Source organism: Lissotriton helveticus, chromosome 5_1 (genome assembly GCF_964261635.1).
Source record: "Lissotriton helveticus chromosome 5_1, aLisHel1.1, whole genome shotgun sequence".
NCBI classification, from domain to species: Eukaryota; Metazoa; Chordata; class Amphibia; order Caudata; family Salamandridae; genus Lissotriton; species Lissotriton helveticus.
Genome location: NC_136065.1, coordinates 1,934,813,701 through 1,934,831,522, shown reverse-complemented (window position 1 = coordinate 1,934,831,522; position 17,822 = coordinate 1,934,813,701). Strand labels below are relative to the sequence as shown.

The 17,822-nt window shown below is 48.0% G+C and overlaps 1 long non-coding RNA gene across 42 annotated transcripts in view; it reads left to right on the top strand.

Moving 5' to 3' along the window:
* Window positions 1–17,822, top strand: part of LOC144756055 (uncharacterized) — a 1,542,626-nt gene that overhangs the window by 841,529 nt on the left and 683,275 nt on the right. For 9 of the 42 annotated variants that reach the window (XR_013595047.1, XR_013595045.1, XR_013595040.1 and 6 more), the window contains 2 exons: window positions 7,740–8,116; window positions 14,325–14,422. The exons of 31 other annotated variants lie outside the window; for them this stretch is intronic. This is a non-coding gene — a long non-coding RNA (uncharacterized LOC144756055). Of the gene's footprint in view, window positions 1–4,210; window positions 4,615–7,739; window positions 8,117–14,324; window positions 14,423–17,822 lie in introns of those variants that run through there. 2 more of the 42 variants (XR_013595015.1, XR_013595016.1) reach the window with 1 other exon arrangement.

Sequence of the window (17,822 nt, the reverse complement as noted above, 5' to 3'; positions counted from 1 at the left end):
GTCCCAAAGTCAGGGGCCTAAACGGAGCAGTTGCCCACAAAGTACTGGGCAACTGGTGCATCAATGGGCCAACGTTGGAGCCTCGTGGGCTCAAGAACAATGGTGGGGCGAAACACAGCGTGGGAGCCACGGGGCTCTAACCAACGAACTGCCCTCTGGGGCTCTAAACAATTATGGGCTGGGAGCCTCTCGGGGCTCGTAAATCTCAAAGTGCCCCCAGGAGCCTCGGGGCTCCAATCACAAAAATGCGGGCGTTGTTGGAGTCCTTCGTGGACTTGGAAACACAGAGATGCCGCCTCGAGCCTTTCGTGGGCTCGAAATACTGAATACAAGGAGCCATCTGGGCTCTGCAAATACTGGGGGGGCTTTGTTGGAGTCCCTCTCGGGGGACTCGGGCTCAGGGGAGGCCCCACGGGCCTCCGAGCACTCAAACGCTCGCACTGGAGGGGAGGGGCGGGCACCGGCAATGTGCCCCGACGCCCCTCCTCTCCCTCAGGGCACTCACCGGGTCTCCAGACGCGCCGGTCTCTGCTTCGCCCGGTCCCCCATCTCGGGACCGGGACTCGACGTGGAGCCTTCGTGGCTCCTAGGCAATTTAGTATCCGGGGCTCCCTCCTGGTCACGGGAGCCCCGCAACGCCCGCACCACTGCCTGCTTCCGTCTCACTCCCCTGCGGGGACGGGACGGGGGAATCTCCTCGGGCCGGCAGCCAATCACGGCGCGGCCCGGGGAAAGGCGTCATTAGGGAATCCCGGGCCGGCAGCCAATCCCAGCGCGGCCCGGGGAGAACATCGCATGGGGTCCCGGACCAGCGGCGGTGAACTCGGGGGCATGACGAGGGGTAGGCTCCCTCGAGAAATAAGAAATAAAGCGAGGTAGGCACTCGCTGGGGGTCCCAGAGAACTTCTCGAGATGGGCAGATGCCGGGTGGGCACCGGCTTGACAAACAAAGCGCTCTCAGCGCTGCAGCCGAAATGAAGCGCTCCCAAGCGCTAGAAGGCAAGACACAGCGCTCCACAGCGCTAGAGCAAAGAACCAGCGCTCCCAGGCGCTTTAGGAACTTCCGTAGTCCAGCAAAGTCCCTCTGGAGTCCAAGGGCTGGGCAGGGCCCAGGGAGGCAAGCCTTACCCTGGGCCCCAGCAGCAGCATGCCCCTGGTTAGATTCAAGTTGGGAACAAGAACATTTGACAAGAGGTCACAGCCTCCTTTTATACATTGGAAACCTTTGTCTAAAGGTGCAGGGTGGGGGAGAAACCAGTCGCAGCTGGTTTTGGGAGTACTTTGTTTTCCCCAGCCACCCCTCCCATTCACTAGGCAGGACAGGGTCATCAGTCGCACCACAGGGGGCGGAGCCAGCATTATGTGGGGAAAACCCAGCTCCATTCAGTACCCAAGTGCACTCCTCCCCTCACATCAGCATGCTAATCTCAACACTCACCACTGGGCAGACCCATCCAGACATCCTGGAGCCAGGCTCCAGCCAATAACGTGTCAGCACACTCACTAAACACGCACACTCATGTCTAGAAGTGGCACTTCCCCACTAGACACATACATGCCGCATACATCATCACGCAGCATTCAATCTCACGAGTTCGCACATACCAAACTCGACCCTGCACTCCCCACACATCAGGAACTACCATGGTCACACATATTCCCCATGCATTCCTATGGGAGGGCAGGTCACTCACCACACATACACAGAGAGCTCACGCACTTTACACTGTACCACAGTGAAAAAGTGCGCAGAGGCCTAAAATCACCAACACCAGGTTACAGAAACAGGTTAGGCAAAAGCAAAAAGTTTCGGGGTGAAACCTGCCAAAAGGGCCAGTTCCAACACCTATTCACTCAGAACAGATGAATGCACTCCTCTCATCTGACTCTGATATTATTAACACATTTCAATCTTATTACAATCTATTATACACAGAAACTACTACACCATCTGAAGAAGATTTTACCTCTTTTTTCTGAGATATCCCCAAGCCTAAAACCTCCCCAGATTTATTTCGACAACTTGAGGAGGACATCTCTCTTCAAGAATTATCTGATGCGCTCAAATCCCTGAAAAAAGCTAAAGCCCCTGGTCCTGATGGGTTTTCTGTTGAACTATTTTTAGCCTTCTCCTCAATTTTTTCGCCCAAATTATTAGAACTTTTTAATGCCTTCTTATCCAACTCTAAGGCCTGTGGATCTTTTTTGGAAGCCCTTATTATTGTAATCCCCAAACAAGATAAGGACCCATCCTTTTGAAAAAATTGTTGTCCTATTTCATTAATTAATTATGACTGTAAAATATTTACAAAAATGTTAGCATCCCGTTTGGAGAAGGTTACTCCATTCATTATTAATCCTGATCAAGCTGTTTTTTTTAAAGGTCGTCTGGCCTCTGATAATGCTAGAATGTTCTCCAATATTTTAGCTCTTAGCAAAAAATATCCTTCTCCATTAGCTGCATTATCTTTGGATGCAGAAAAAGCTTTCAATCGCATTAATTGGGATTTCATGATTCACACACTAAAATGGTTTGGCTTTGGTCCAAAGTTCATTTCATATGTCAAATTGTTATATACTAATCCAAAAGCTTGTGTTTTTGTTAATGGCCTCTTCTCCTCATACTTTTTTCTCCAAAGAGGTACTCGTCAGGGTTGTCCCCTTTCCCCGTTACTTTTTTTGTTGTGCTTAGAACCCTTTTTGGAACATATTAGAAGTAATTCTCTCATTGCAGGTTTTAAAATTAAATCCCATCACATTAAATTGTCTGCTTATGCTGACGATGTTCTCTTTTATATGTCTAATCGCGTATCCTCCTTACCCCCCTTTTTTACAAGAGATCTCTGCATTCGCTAAGGTTTCAGGTTACAAATTAAATTTTTCTAAGACTGAGATTTTACCCCTAAATTCTTCATGTTACAGATATATGTTTGATTCAACCAATTTCACATGGTGTTCCCAAAAAATAAAATATCTAGGCACTTGGTTTTCCTCTAGCATTCGTGATACATTACTTTTTAATTTTAATGCCTTAAAACTTAAAATTTCAAATTTGCTGAATCTTTGGTCACCTTTATTTTTATCATGGTGGGGGAGACTTGATACTATTAAAATGATGATTTTTCCCCAGATATTGTTTTTATAATCTATGTTACCATTCAAAATTCCTTAATATTATTTTACTCAGATTAACTCGTTATGTATTAAATTTCTCTGGAATAATAAACATACACGTATTGCTATCTCCAAATTGATTCGTCTCAAGAATGAAGGGGGTGTAAGATTTCCTAATTTTCAATTACATCATAATGCTTTTCGGATTCGTCAATTTTACGCTCTAGCCGGAGATTATCAGTATTTACCTAAACCGTCATGGGTCAATGTTGAATGTTCATTACTAAATGATTTTTCAATAAGAGATATTGCTTGCATGTCTAATTGTACTTTTATTTCTAAATACCCAATTTCGAAACATTCTCAATACCTTTTGCATACTCTTTTCTTTAAGAATGGTGAAAATATCAATCTTTTTTAGCCTCCTCAATATGGTTTAACAAATACATTAAGTTTCAACACAAATCTTTTTATTACAAACAATGGAAAGAAAAGGGACTTTGCTATGTTAACCAAATGATTGTTAATAATGTGATTTCATCAATTGCAAGAGACCTTTCACTTATCCGATTCCTGTATTCAGCAATATAATAACTTAGTTCCCATATTACAGGAATGTTTACAGAAATTTAACTCCGATCCCACTCCTACATCTTTCACGCCAGTTACTCCTTTATATCAAATTTCCACTGATTCTATACCCAGTGCCTTCTGTATTTATAAAGTCTTATCTACTTCAGAGGGCACTCGAAGTAAATCAACTGTCGAACTTGAATGGGAACTAGACCTGTCCCAGACATTGTCTGTAATTCAATGGGATAGATTCTGGCAAAAATTGTTTAATATCTCCAAAGCTGCAAATATTACGCAATCTCTATATTTTATTTAAATAGAGTTTTTAATACACCCTTGCTTCTATATAAATTCAATTGTTCTATCTCCTCAACTTGTTGGTCTTGTCTTGATGCTGAAGGGTCTCTGAATCATTTACTGTTTTATTGCCCTAATGTATATACTTTTTGGAAAGCTATATGGTCTAAATGTACTTTGATTTTTCAGTATAAGATTCAACTTAACATTCTAAATGTCTTTTTAGGTACTATGTCACCTGATTTTGATCAACTTACCTCCAAGTCAATCTTATTTGACCTATTTCTAGCTGTCGCTTTTAAAGTTATACTAACTTGCTGGAAAGACAATTCTAAATTATCTTTTCTTCTTTGGTGGAATTTAATATGTGATGAGAATAGAATCTCATAGAATTTCATCGGTTCCTCAATCTTCAATTTCTTCAAAAATTAAATCTGATCTTTTATGGTTACCTTTCACTACCTTTCTATCATCATCTTCTTAATCTTTACAGTTTTATTACTTTATTTTTAAATCCTCGTTCTCCTTCTTTCTTCTCTCTATATCCTCCTTTTTCTTCCCTCTCCTTTTCGCTCTCCTTTTTATAAAAATACAACTACTACTCTTCCCTCTCGAATTGTATTCATTCTATATTTACACAGGTTGATTATCTAATAGTTTTATGATATATTTAGGTTTACTATGTATTCTTATTTTCATACTCATTAATTTTGAAATGTTCATATAAGGTTTATGTTTTATTGTTCTCTCATATTATATATCTTATGTACTTTATGTGTTTTCATAACTCATACTTATGTACTCATTTATTCATCAGAAATGGTTACATGTTAATTTTTAATCCTGTGTTTTTATCTTCAATAAAAATTATTTAACAAAAAAAACAACAACAAAAAACTGGATATGACAACAAAACCACCTATAAAAATGAATGTGACCTTTGCACACATGAAGAGAGGGACAATGATTTAGATTAAAATATAGTGCAAGCACTGTAAAAGAGTGTTTAGAGTTATAGAAAAGAATTCATATATTGTGTTTAACATGCCTAATTATAGATGTTCTGATGATGTAAACAAGGTTTAAATGATACACTTACACAAAAAGTATTCTCTGATTATGCAAATTAATGAGCTAAAATGATGAGCTATATACACATGCATACATGAGTCTCAATTACAGCTGTGCAAACGTTTATAATTAATGTAAGCCATCTTTCATTGCTTCCATTGGAATACACCATATATATTGAAAAGCCGGTGCAATTTCATTATGCATCAACTTACATAAATGAAATTTGTTGTGTTGAAGCTTTATATTTATAGAATCTTGAAATCTTGGATTCCCTAAAACGATAATGTTTATGTGTTTTATAAAATTATTTTACACATATGGACTTCGTAAATTGTGGTAATAAGCCATATTTAGGTCTAAATATTTTTATGAAACAATCTTAGATAACGTTTGTTTTTTGACTATTTGACGGGGATGTTTGATTGAATTCATTATGCTGGAGTCAAATTGCATATTTGTTTATTATTAAAATGCATTGCCTTTATATGCATTAGTGACTTTTTACTTAGACTTTCACTTTTCCATGGACTGGTGAGAAGGAATCTTGCTACACTTCTCATTCGTGTAACTTCCTTGTACCTTCACATGACATTCCTGATGGTTAAAGAATTTTTTTTATACCTCCACATGGACTTTAACATGAGTACCTGAACTGTTGACCCCATTACTTGGAAAGCTACTTTTGTGAATCTATTTGTGGGCAAACTTGTGTGCCCAGAACAAAAGATCGATTCCCATGACATTCACTTATAGTGGGAAAATATTCACAGAGTATCTACTTTTGCACTTTGCACGGACCATGGTGAGGTGACAATTGATGTCATCTCCGGACTTGACTGATTATAATATCAGCTTCTTCTGAAATCACAGTGGCAGACCTTATCTTTCCATTGTTGCAGCAGATCAGTATCTGTGACAAAAAATCATCACTGAAGGGTCTTGTGGCATCATATGAATCTCCACATGCCAAACTATGGTTTAATTTTTTTGGTTTACATAAAATAAAAAGTTAATTTGCACTGAGAAAATGTGATGAATAAAATACATAGGTACTTGAAAGGATTGAGAACCTGCTTATTTAGCTGCAAATGTCTGATGTTATATATCACTTAAAACAGTGTGTTCGCGGTATTAGAAACCTTAATTATACATTCATAGAAATGGCAGATAAACTGCCTTATGATCTGTGTGCCAGTCCCTTCCATAAGCATGTTCGCCTATATGAGAGAGGTGAGACAGAGAGACTGACTTTTATATAGCTGCCTGGACGGCTCTACAATCAGTATTCCCTACATCTACATGCCATTATTCTCTATAGGGATTAAACACAGAGCTACTTAAACTGATAGAATCCCCATTAATTCCGTAAACAATTCCACTCATCTCCTTACAAAAACGAAGTGATGGGAGGAATATTTGAATTAATCGCAGCCCCTATAATTGACGCTTTCCAGTCCATTGTTTTTTGCCCTCTCTGCAGTGACAAACAGAGACCCACCTTAAGCAATTCACTCTTGGGCCTGCTCCCATAAAAACAGTCCAGCCCAAACCATCAGGTCAGGTATCACAAGCAACCTCAGGCCTGTTTCAGGCCAATGTGTGCCTCTTCAGTGTGGTGCAGCATGAGTTCAGGATAATTGTGAATACAGGATGAACACTTTGTTTTTAGACTTTTCCCTCTTCTATCCCCCAATTATCCTTTCTAATCCAAGTAACCGATTCACATGTCCAACTTTCAAATTTCACTATACTAATCCACCACTAATCCTTTTTGGGTTCCAGAGTAGCGTGCTACGCACCAAAAAGTGCTTTGGTGCCTCGTCAGGGGTAGTAAGCACTATATAAATGCAATTACAATACAATGTCTGGCTTACGAGTTGCACTTAGGACGGCTACTGAAAATAAGTGATGAAAGCAATGTGCCCTCCAGCTAACGGCTGTTATTCTTTGTAGAAATTAAACACAGTGCTAGTTAAGCTGATAGATCCTCTTTTTAATCCCATACATACTTTACTGCACCTCATGTAGAATGCTGTTTCACTAGTTGCAATTACCTTTGTGTACAGACTTACTGGCACATGCATCAAACTATTTTGCGATCGCAAACGTTGCAAATCGCAAAAAAGGCAGTTTGCGATCTCAAAATAGGCCGTAGCAATGCATCAACACAATTCTGCGAAATTCTGAAAATTCACAAAAATAAGGACTCACAATTTTGTGATTACCCAAATTGCGATTCCTTTATTGCGAGTCGCAATTAAAGAATCGCAAAGCAATGCACGAAGAATCGCAAATACCAATTTCCATGAAAATCGCAATTTACCAAATTTTACAGGCAGGTGGTAAACAGGAGAAAACAATCTCAGCAGGTGCAGAACATTAGCAAAGTATTTAACAAGCCCAGAAGGCCTCAGAATGTTTCACAATTGCAGTGCTCTCTGTCATTGCGAGGAGGATGAGGCTACGAGCAGCAGCAGCATAGAGAAGAAGGAGATTACAGATTAGAGTGCGCATCCCACATGACTCGTACATATTTAGACACAGTGGTATACACACTTGTCTCCTTGAGGATGAATTTGGAGAAGGACATCTGCTTGGTAAACATATGTTACATTTTTGCTGACACTATGGCCTAATGGAAATGCATATCTGTTACTAACTGTTTGCTTACTACCCTGAAGGTGACAGCGCATACACAGTGTGCAACTACATCCTGACACCATACCTCAACCCAACTACCACAAGTGAGCAGCGATATAATGCAGCGCACATTGCAACACGAAACGTCATAGAACACACCTTTGGCCAGCTGAAAAGTGGGTTTCGCTGCCTCCACAAGACTGGCGGGGCGTTGCAGTACCGACCAGACACCTGCTGCAGAATTGTGGCCACATGTGCCATGTTGCACAACATCACTACTAGGAGAGGCATACCCCTGGAACTGTCAGACAGCGAGCCTGAGGAGGACAACCAGTCATGGCAACCACTGCAACCAGCAGCTGGGGCAAGCTTAGCAGAAGGGAGAAGGAGACGCGCAGAAATTACACGTTTTTTTAATGTGAGTAATAATGAGACATGACACAGCATGTTTGAACTGTACAGCATGTATTTTCATGTAGCAATATGGTTGTGTTAACACCTTAGCAGCTTCGTAAATAAACCTCCCCAGTGCTGCGCTGTCCATTATCCAGTGCTGAACTGGACGTCCAGCGGTCGCACGCAGCACTGGGGAGGTAGTGCCCGTGACGACCGTTGGCCGACGGCAGCACTTAAAGGGTTAATGCACACATACCAAGTGCTAAATAGCACAGTGAGTGTAAACAACAAAAATTAACAACACATCAACATCAGACTTGTATATCTGAAAGAAACAGGTTAGTATTAGATTCCTTACCTTAAAATATCCCCAGGCGTCAGACTGGATCCGGAAAATTTTGCGTAGCAGTACCCCTGCGCGTCGGTAGTCGTCGTCTGCGGCTCCGCGTCCGTCATTGCCGCCGGGATGACGTCGCCGGAGTACTTAGACGCTGCCCTCGCGACCTGACGTCAGTTCTTCTTTTTTCCGCATCAGCAAGCGCAGGTCTGGAGAAAGTGGTACCCTTTAGTCACTTTTTGACTAAGCTTTTTCGATCCTTTTTGGATCCGTTTCAAGTCTACGACTCCATCGGTGCTGGTAGGGATGCCCGGGTTCAAGCCCTGTGCCGACTGCAACCAACTGATGTCGGTTACATACCCCCACCGCCGGTGGCCTACATTGACTGGGGCCCGACCATGATGACAAGTCGTGCCCCGACTGCCAGGCCTTGATGTCGAAGGCTAGGCGGGAGCGGTCCCGCAAGCACCTCGTGCTCCGGCAGTCGGCCCCGCGCCGCTCGAGGTCCCGGTCCGGAAGGAGGCCGAGGGACCGGTCGCGGGGCCAGAGTCATCACAGCTCGGCGAGTCAAAACCACTCGTCGCGCTCCAAGTCCTCAGGTAAGAGGCACAAGAAGTTGAAGAGGCGATGTCGCTCTTCTGACTCCCCCCCTCCGACACTCGCGTGATACGGCCGGGGGTTCGGGTGACACCTCCCGCGCGGATCCGCCGGAGCCGCAGGCGTCGCGGCCTGCTCCATACCCGCCGGTCCCTGGGCAGAACGCGACGCCGGAGGAGATCGATGCCTTCCTCATGGCCATGTGGCCGCTCTCTCCTCCGTCGGGTTCCGCGGCGCCTTCGGGCCCAGCGGACCCGACTGGGAGCCCAAGCGGGTCGGGTGCTTCGACCCCGGCGCCGTCGGGTGCTTCGGCCCCGGCGCCGTCGGCGACTTCAGTCCCAACGCCGCAAGGCCCCACTGGATCCGGATCCGGGTCGCCACTGGTCGACCTTACGACCCCGCCGGCGTCGACCCCTAGGGCGTCACCCCGGCGCCGTCCTCGTACGACGCCGTCCCAGGTCTGGCCCTCGGTCCCGATCCGGAGTCGGAGCGGCGTCGCTCGACGCCGCATTTGGCGCCGGCCGAAGAGGAATTCTTCAAGGATCTGGGTCAATCCTTTATCCCTGAATTTCAGGACATGGCCGACGAGAGAGTCTAGGGGGGGGGGTCTGAGGACCCCCTGGCACGTGAGTGCCAGTCATATGAGGACTGGACACAGGAACTAGGGGAAGCCAGTGGCCTGGATACCTCCCCAGACACTGGGCTACGGAGGAGGGGGCAGCTTATAGTGTGGTGCTGATGAGGGCAGCCAAGGCCTTGGCTCTTGAGCTCCCCGTCGCAACAGTGAGGTCCAACATCCTCACAGAGGTCCTTAAACCGCAGGTAAGCTCCCCAGAGCCTCTACTGCCGTTTAATGAGGCTCTCACAGACGTCTTGTTGGGCACTTGGTCCAGGCCCACTACAGGTCCTCCTGTAGATAGGAACGTCGCTAGGCGCCACCGCCCAGCCCCGGGCGACTCTAGTTTCTTGTCCACCCACCCCACCCCACCCCCGAGAGTCTGGTTATCCAGGCCTCTACCTCCCAATACGCATTCCCGACGGCACCACCAGATCGGGAATTCCAGAGGTGTGAACAGTTCGGAAAGAAGATGTTCTCCTTCCTTAGTTTGGTGTTGCGATCAGTCAACACCGCGTGCCTCTTGGGCTGTTACACCCACTTTCTGTGGGATACGGTTGTGGCCGTGCTGCTTGAGTGCCCGGAGGGAGCCCGGGCAAAACTCGCTCAAGCCTTTGCAGAGAGAAGGGACGCAGCGCGGTACTCTTATCAGATGTGGACTGGATACCACGGACTCACTAGGATGAGCAATTTCCACGTCTTTGGCGGTTCGCCGGCACGCCTGGCTGAGGTCTGCAAACTTTTCGGCCGATGTCCAAAACACCCTTATGGACATGCCGTTCGATGGCAGCCACCTCTTCGGTGGCAATGCAGATCATGCGCTGCAACTCTTTAAGGACTCCAGGGCTACGGCCAAGTCCTTGGGCCTGTTGGCCCGCGCCAGCAATCTTCTGCCCAGCGCTCCTTTCGTAGCCACGGAAGGGGTGCTCCCACACGTCCTGCCAGCCAGGGGCCGCAGACTAACATTCAGCGCGGAGGCAGACATGGTTACCGTCACGGCGGTAACAGGGGACAACGGCGCGGCCAGTCCACATCCACCCCCGCAGCATCCGCCTCAAAGCCTTCCTAGTACGCGCTTTCAAGTGCATTTGACGCCAGTCGGGGGCAGGGTTCGCCATCACCTCCTCCACTGGCGCTCCATCACATCGGACAGGTGGGTACTACAAATCGTCCAAAGGGGCTACTCCCTCCCCTTCAAGGCGACCCCTCCAGCTATGCCACCGCAGTACCACCGCGTGTCGGGGAATCACTTGCAACTTCTGCAAGAGGAAGTTACGGCCCTCTTGGCCAAGGGGGCCATCGAGCGCGTTCCTGGGCCAGAAGTAGGGTGTGGTTGTTACTCCCACTACTTTCTGGTTCCCAAGAAGGGCAAAGGGGGCCTACGCCCTATCTTGGACCTCCGGAACGTCAATGGCTTCCTCTGGAAGGAGAAGTTCAAGATGCTGACTTTGACTCAGGTCTTAGCTGCCCTAGACCCAGGAGACTGGATGGTAGTGTTGGACTTGCAGGACGCTTATTTCCACATCCCCGTCCTGCCGGCCCACCGGCGCTACCTGTGGTTCACGGTAGGCCACAAGCACTTTCAGTTTACCGTGCTCCCCTTCGGCCTTACCAGCGCCCCACGGGTGTTCACGAAAGTGACGGCGGTGGTCGCAGCTCATCCGCGCAGGTTAGAGGTTTCAGTCTTCCCCTACCTCGACGACTGGTTGTTGAAGGCGGGCTCGCCCCAGACAGTCTTCAGCCACCTCCAGACTACGGACGACCTCCTGCACCTACTGGGGTTCTCCATCAATGTGCCGAAGTCGCACCTGTGTCCCTCTCAGAAGCTCCTCTTCATCGGAGCGGTTCTAGACTCGGCGCAGTTTCGGGTTTATCCTCCCGAACAGCGAGTTCGGGATATTCAGGCTCTGATTCCGATCTTTCAGCCTTTATCCCGAGTCTCGGTCAGGTTGACGCTGCGGCTTCTGGGGCTGATGGCCTCCTGCATCCTTCTGGTGCATCCCACCAGGTGGCGGAAGCGGGCTCTGCAGTGGGACCTCAAGTTTCAGTGGGCCTAGCATCATGGCAACTTGTCCGACCATGTCTTGATCTCGGAGGGCACTGCAAGACAGTTGCAGTTGTGGCTCATGGACCGCGGTTGGGTCAGCGGCAGATCCCTCTCCCTACCCCAACCGGAGCACGTAGTTGTGACGGACGCGTCCCTCCAGGGCTGGGGGGGCCACTTGGGAGAGGCGGAGATCAGAGGCCTCTGGTCTCCTGCAGAGTCCTGGCTCCACATCAACCTTCTGGATCTGCGGGCGATCCGGCTTGCACTGAAGGCATTCCTCCCCTCTGTCCGGGGGAGTGTAGAGCAGGTGTTCACGGACAACACCACCGCCATGTGGTACTGCAACAAACAAGGCGGGGTGGGGTTGGGGACCCTTTGCCAGGAGGCTTTGCGCCTCTGGCAGTGGCTGAAACATCAGGGCGTGACCCTGGTGGTTCAACATCTGGCAGGTTCCCTGAACGCCAGGGCGGACGAACTCAGCCGTCGGTGCATGATGGATCACGAATGGCGTCTGAACTCGGACTTGGCGCAAGGCCTCTTTCAGCAGTGGGGAGAGCCTTGGTTAGATCTATTCGCCACAGAAGAGAACGCGCAATGTCATCAGTTCTGCGCGTTGGAATTTCCAAGGCGGCACTCGCTCGGAGATGCTTTTCGTCAGGAGTGGAGTTGCGGTCTGTTGTACGCCTTTCCGTCTATACCACTTCTGCCCAGAGTTCTGAAGAAGATCAGGCGTGACCGGGCCCAAGTCATCCTTGTGGCTCCGGACTGGGCACGAAGATACTGGTATCCCGAGCTACTCAGCATGTCAGTCGATCTCCCGATTCGTCTGCCTGTTCAGGAGGACCTTCTGTCGCAGCAGCAAGGGACGGTACTCCACCCGAACCTGTCCAGTCTCCACTTATATGTGTGGAGATTGAGCGGCGGCAGTTGAGGCCATTTGACTTGCCTCCTGAAGTCTGTAATGTGATTCTGGCAGCCAGGCATCCCTCCACAAAATCGGTATACGCCTGCAGGTGGAACAAATTTGTGGCATGGTGCACAGCAAAGGCTGTGGATCCCCTTTCTGCCCCTCTTTCAGAGGTTCTCCTCTTTCTTCTTTCTCTTGCCCAGCAGGGCTCTGCTCTGGGCACTCTAAAGGGCTACCTCTCTGCCATTTCCTCCTTCTTAAGGCTCCCTGATCAGCCCTCTTTGTTCAAGTCCCCGGTTGTAAATAGGTTTTTGAAGGGCATCACTCATATGTTTCCTCCTGTTCCTTTCGTGATGCCTCAGTGGGACTTGAACCTTGTTCTGACTTATCTGATTTGCGCTCCCTTCGAGCCACTTCATAACTGTCCTCTTTGTCTCCTTACTCTTAAGACTGCATTCCTGGTTGCCATCACCTCTGCCAGGAGAGTGAGTGAGCTCCAGGCTCTTTCTTCTCAACCGCCCTTCCTTTCTGTCCATCCGTACAAAGTTGTGTTGCGGACGCGACCCTCTTTCCTGCCCAAGGTAGTCACAGCCTTCCACATCGCGCAGTCCATCACCTTGCCCACCTTCTTTCCGCCTCCGCATCCCTCGAAAGAGGAAGAGAGGCTCCACCGTCTGGACCCAAAACGTGCGCTCTCATATTATCTGGATCGCACACGCCAGTTCCGGGTGGATGACCAACTCTTTGTTGGTTACTTGGGCGCTAAGAAGGGACGGGCGGTGCACAAACGGGCCATTTCTTGATGGGTTGTCTTGTGCATCAAGGCTTGTTACTCTCTGGCTAAAAAGGAGCCTCCTGTGGGGATACGTGCCCATTCCACTCGGGCCTCAGCGGCTACTACTGCCCTGGGTCGGGGAGTCCCCTTGCAGGACATCTGTCAGGCAGCTACATGGGCCTCGCTGCACACGTTCGCAAGACACTACTGCCTGGACAGCCAAGTCCGGAGAGATGGCTTTTTCGGCAATTCCCTTCTCCTGGACTTTCTGGTGTGATCATTGGTTCGCAGACACACCACCGGGGTTGGTATTGCTGGGGTATCTATTCTAAGGTAAGGAATCTAATACTAACCTGTTTATTTCAGATGCACAAGTTCCTTACCTTCGGTAATGATATATCTGTAAGAAACAGTAGTTAGTATTAGATTCCTTACCGCCTCACTCATCCTGCCCGTTTTGCGAACCGATATCTAGGGTTAAGGTCATCCCCTTTCAGGGTCCTAGTTTTTATGGCACCAGTGTTGGTTTTTATCATGGCTCTGCGTTTCTGGCGCGGAAAAGCTGTGTATAAGTACTGACGTCAGCGCGCGAGGGCGGCGTCTAAGTACTCCGGTGATGTCATCCCGACGACGGACGCGTAGGCGTAGACGACACCTACCGACGCGGGGTACTGCTACGCAAAATTTTCCGGATCCAGTCTGACACCTGGGGATATTCTAAGGTAAGGAATCTAATACTAACTCCGGTTTCTTACAGATATATCGTTACCAAAGGTAAGTAACTTGTGCATCAGTCACTACTATTGCATTGTCAATGGTTACATCACCATATGTGAGTTAGTCTGCAAAGGCCACACTATTTTTCTCTTTGACACAGTCTCTCATTTCTGCCATGTTGTTTGCCATTTTCCTTTGTTGTGCCTGCATTAGTCTCATATTTTTTGCTTGCAGGTGCTGCACCCTCAACATTTGGCTCTCCAGCCCACCCCAGAGATGTCAGCTGAACTTCATCTCTGTTTGTTTTTCTTCTTTCCTAGAGTATGGACCAGGTACTGATTGAATTCTTAATTAGTGTTCTTCTGCATTGCTTGCGCTGGATTTTGGTACTTTTTTTTTTTGCTTTTGCTTGCAAGGCAATTTCAAACCATCAGTGTTGAAACTCGCGCTTCCCGGTATTTCCTAGAGCTGAATGGTTACAACTAGCAATAACAAAACTTTGCGACATGTGACCAATTTCCAAAACCTACATTCCGGCTGCCTGACAATTTTATTGTTGATAAAGCTGTAAACATACTCCATTCGTTTAAGACTGTTGAGAGACAGTATGTATTTTTCGGACTTTTGACTCTGTTCCATATTTACCTTATTTGTTGGTTACTGCTTTTATAATTTAGAGGATGTTTTAGTCATGGTCAAACATGCAGTGATTTCAAAACGTTTATGTTTCCTCTTCACCGCTACCCACCCTATACCCATATAATCACCCTTACCTCCCTTTACTTCTACCTACCACTAAACCCTCAAGTCACCTTCACTTCCCTTTACATCTATCACCCTTTTTTACCTCTACCCACCACTGAACCCACAAGCCACGCTCAACTCCCTTTACCCACACCCAACACTAACATCATCCATATCTTTTACCTTTACTCCCCCTGAACCCTAAAATCTCCCTTACCTCTCTTTACCTGTTCCCCTGCGGAACACTAAAGTCGCCCTTACTTCCCTTTACCTCTCTCCACCCCTGAACCCTCAAGTTACCCTTGCCTCTCTTCACCTCTACCCACCACTGAACCTTCAAGTCACCCTCACCTCCCTTTACCACACCTACTCCAGAACCCTCAATCACACTCACACCCCCTTTACGTCTAAACACCCCAAAATCCTCAAGCTGCCCATACCTCTCTTTCTCCAGCATTAGGGGTGTCTTTCATAGATTCACATGCCTGAATCATTCCCCGTCGTCGGAGTGGGAGTCCCACGGTATATACAAAAGCAATAAATGCCATAAAACTTATAGCAAATATCAGAGATACTAAACCAGGAAGTAAAGTAGCACCAGCTACAGTAGAAAAAACTTCCACATTAGTGACTATCCTAGTCGTTATGTGTTAGTCCAAACTGCGGCCAATCAGGCGACAGCACCCACCAGAATGTCCTCCCCAGAGGCTCAGGCTCTCAGATTTTCTACCGCACGTTGTGTGAAGGGAGTCTCCCTGAGCTCTGCTCAGTTTTTTCTTCTACATTATTAGTTTCTTCAAGTTTCACAGATGTCTTCTTCAAAATCCCTGTTCAGGGCCTGTGATTCTTGTGGGAAGCCAAGACTTTTCAAAGAAGATCCCCACAAGAAATGTTTATATTGCCTTTATCCAGGGATGCTTCTTATTTATTGTTTTGGCTTGTATCCTATCTCTAACCGAGAGCTATTAACAGCCATCAATCTTCCTACACCAGTGCTGGGACCCTCACACAGAGCAGGACATAGTATAGATGCTATCTTCTTGAACTCAATGATTGAACATATGAAACCATTAGAATTACCTGGTCAGATCACTATATGCTACCCTTCTCATGGTCGTGCCCACCCCGTAAAAACTCGGGACGAACCGCACCTTTCCAAAAGACCCAGACTTGGAATAACATAGATATATCCTGCCTAAGCGAACCCTAGAAGCCACTAAGCCCACACTTTCAGGTAATATTTCAACAGATGAAGCTTGGGTAAAGGACTGGCTCTCACTCACAGTCCTATAGTAGCCCAGATAGCTAAACCCAGGGCTACCAAACAGTTCCAGTCCGCCCGTTGGTTCACAACTCAGCTTGCGGATGAAAGGAAGGATTGCTGAAAATTGGAGCTCATTTGATGGAAACACTACAATGAGGCCGATAAGAGCCACTACAAATGTGCCATTGGTAGATATCATGGCAATCTGAAAGCTGCCCGACGCATTTTATAAACCAACCCTATTGAAAAAGCTAATAATAACGCAAAGGAAATATTTAGTATTGTCTCGAATTTTACAAACCACAAACATTCTGCCTCCCTTCTTGTGACTAACAGCCCTCTCTGTAAGCAGTTGAGTAATTTTTCTGAAGACAAAATGCAAAAAATACAGGATACTCTAATGACAAAACTCTGCCTCAAATCATTACTTACCCCCTCTCTTGTGCCAATTACTAAGTCAATTTAAAGCCCCCCCATCCCAGAACTAGAGAATATTTTTTCTAAAATCAGTTAGGGTCGAGGGGGGCGTGGCTAGCAGCCGATGATGGCGGTCGCATAAGGGACAGGCTCCGTGAGTGAGGCGACCTCTCCGGCTATCCGACCATTAATCAGACGAAAATCATACCTCTGGGACTGAGACCCGAACCCTGGGACCGGGCGGTCCATGAGGCAGCAACTATGAAAAAAATCCGACATTGGGAAGGCAAGTTTTGGCAGCGTCACGAAGCGGCCTACAGAAGGGAAGAGAGACCGGGGAGTATCCTCAGGGAAGAGCCCGACAGGAAGTGGCACTGATCCGGCGACATTGCACGTCCGTGAGGAAATCACCCGGAGCTGTTGAGGCGGACACCCGAGCGAGGGGCGGCGGCTACACTGCGGAGGACGGACCCGTGCTGAGAGGCGAGTTTGTGGCGAGAGACGGAGGCTGCCGAAATTGAAAAGACGGCCGCCATACTGCCCGGACAGAGAAGAAGTGGGGCGTGACTGGAGCCGAGCGTCGGCTGAAGAGCCAAATCGACCTCCGGCGCGGGGGGGAAACGGTGACAGCGAGTGGCGGCCGTCGGTAAATTGAACCCGGACCCAGATCGTGACACAGCCCCACCGTCCCACCACCCGCCCACCAAGACCATCGGAAGGCTGGACTGGGGCAGCGGACCTGGAAAAACTGAACGGACACACGGAGACAGTGTGTACCGGCGGGCCCCAGGGACATGCTCCTGATCACTTACCCCATGAAGACAAAAAGCCACGACGGCCACTGACGCCGGATGCACAGACCCTCCGGTAGAAAGTTTCTGGGAGAAGCGGGACTGCACACACCCTGCATTCGGAAACAGCAGCAGTCCCACGACGTGCCACCATAAGGGGTCAGTTACACGGCACTCGGAACAGGCACTTTCGGCAGTGAAGGAGACGGCCGACCTCCGCCCAAACCCTACGGAAGGACGGTCAGTATTCAACAGGCCGCTCTGGTCTTACTTCTGCAGCTGAGGGCATCAAACACACGTTACGCCCCTACTACCAACAAGACTCGCCTGCAGCCTCACAGACACCGGGAGCCTCACGACTATTCGCTGCACGAACGGCCGCGGCGGTACCTACAGCCACGGAAACGGGCCGGAAGGGATAACACCACTAGCGACGCGTCACAGCAATTGAGTGGAGAGAACGCAACCTCCTACCCTAGAACTGGCCTTTCAAGACGCCCCTCGCTCTGCGCTTAT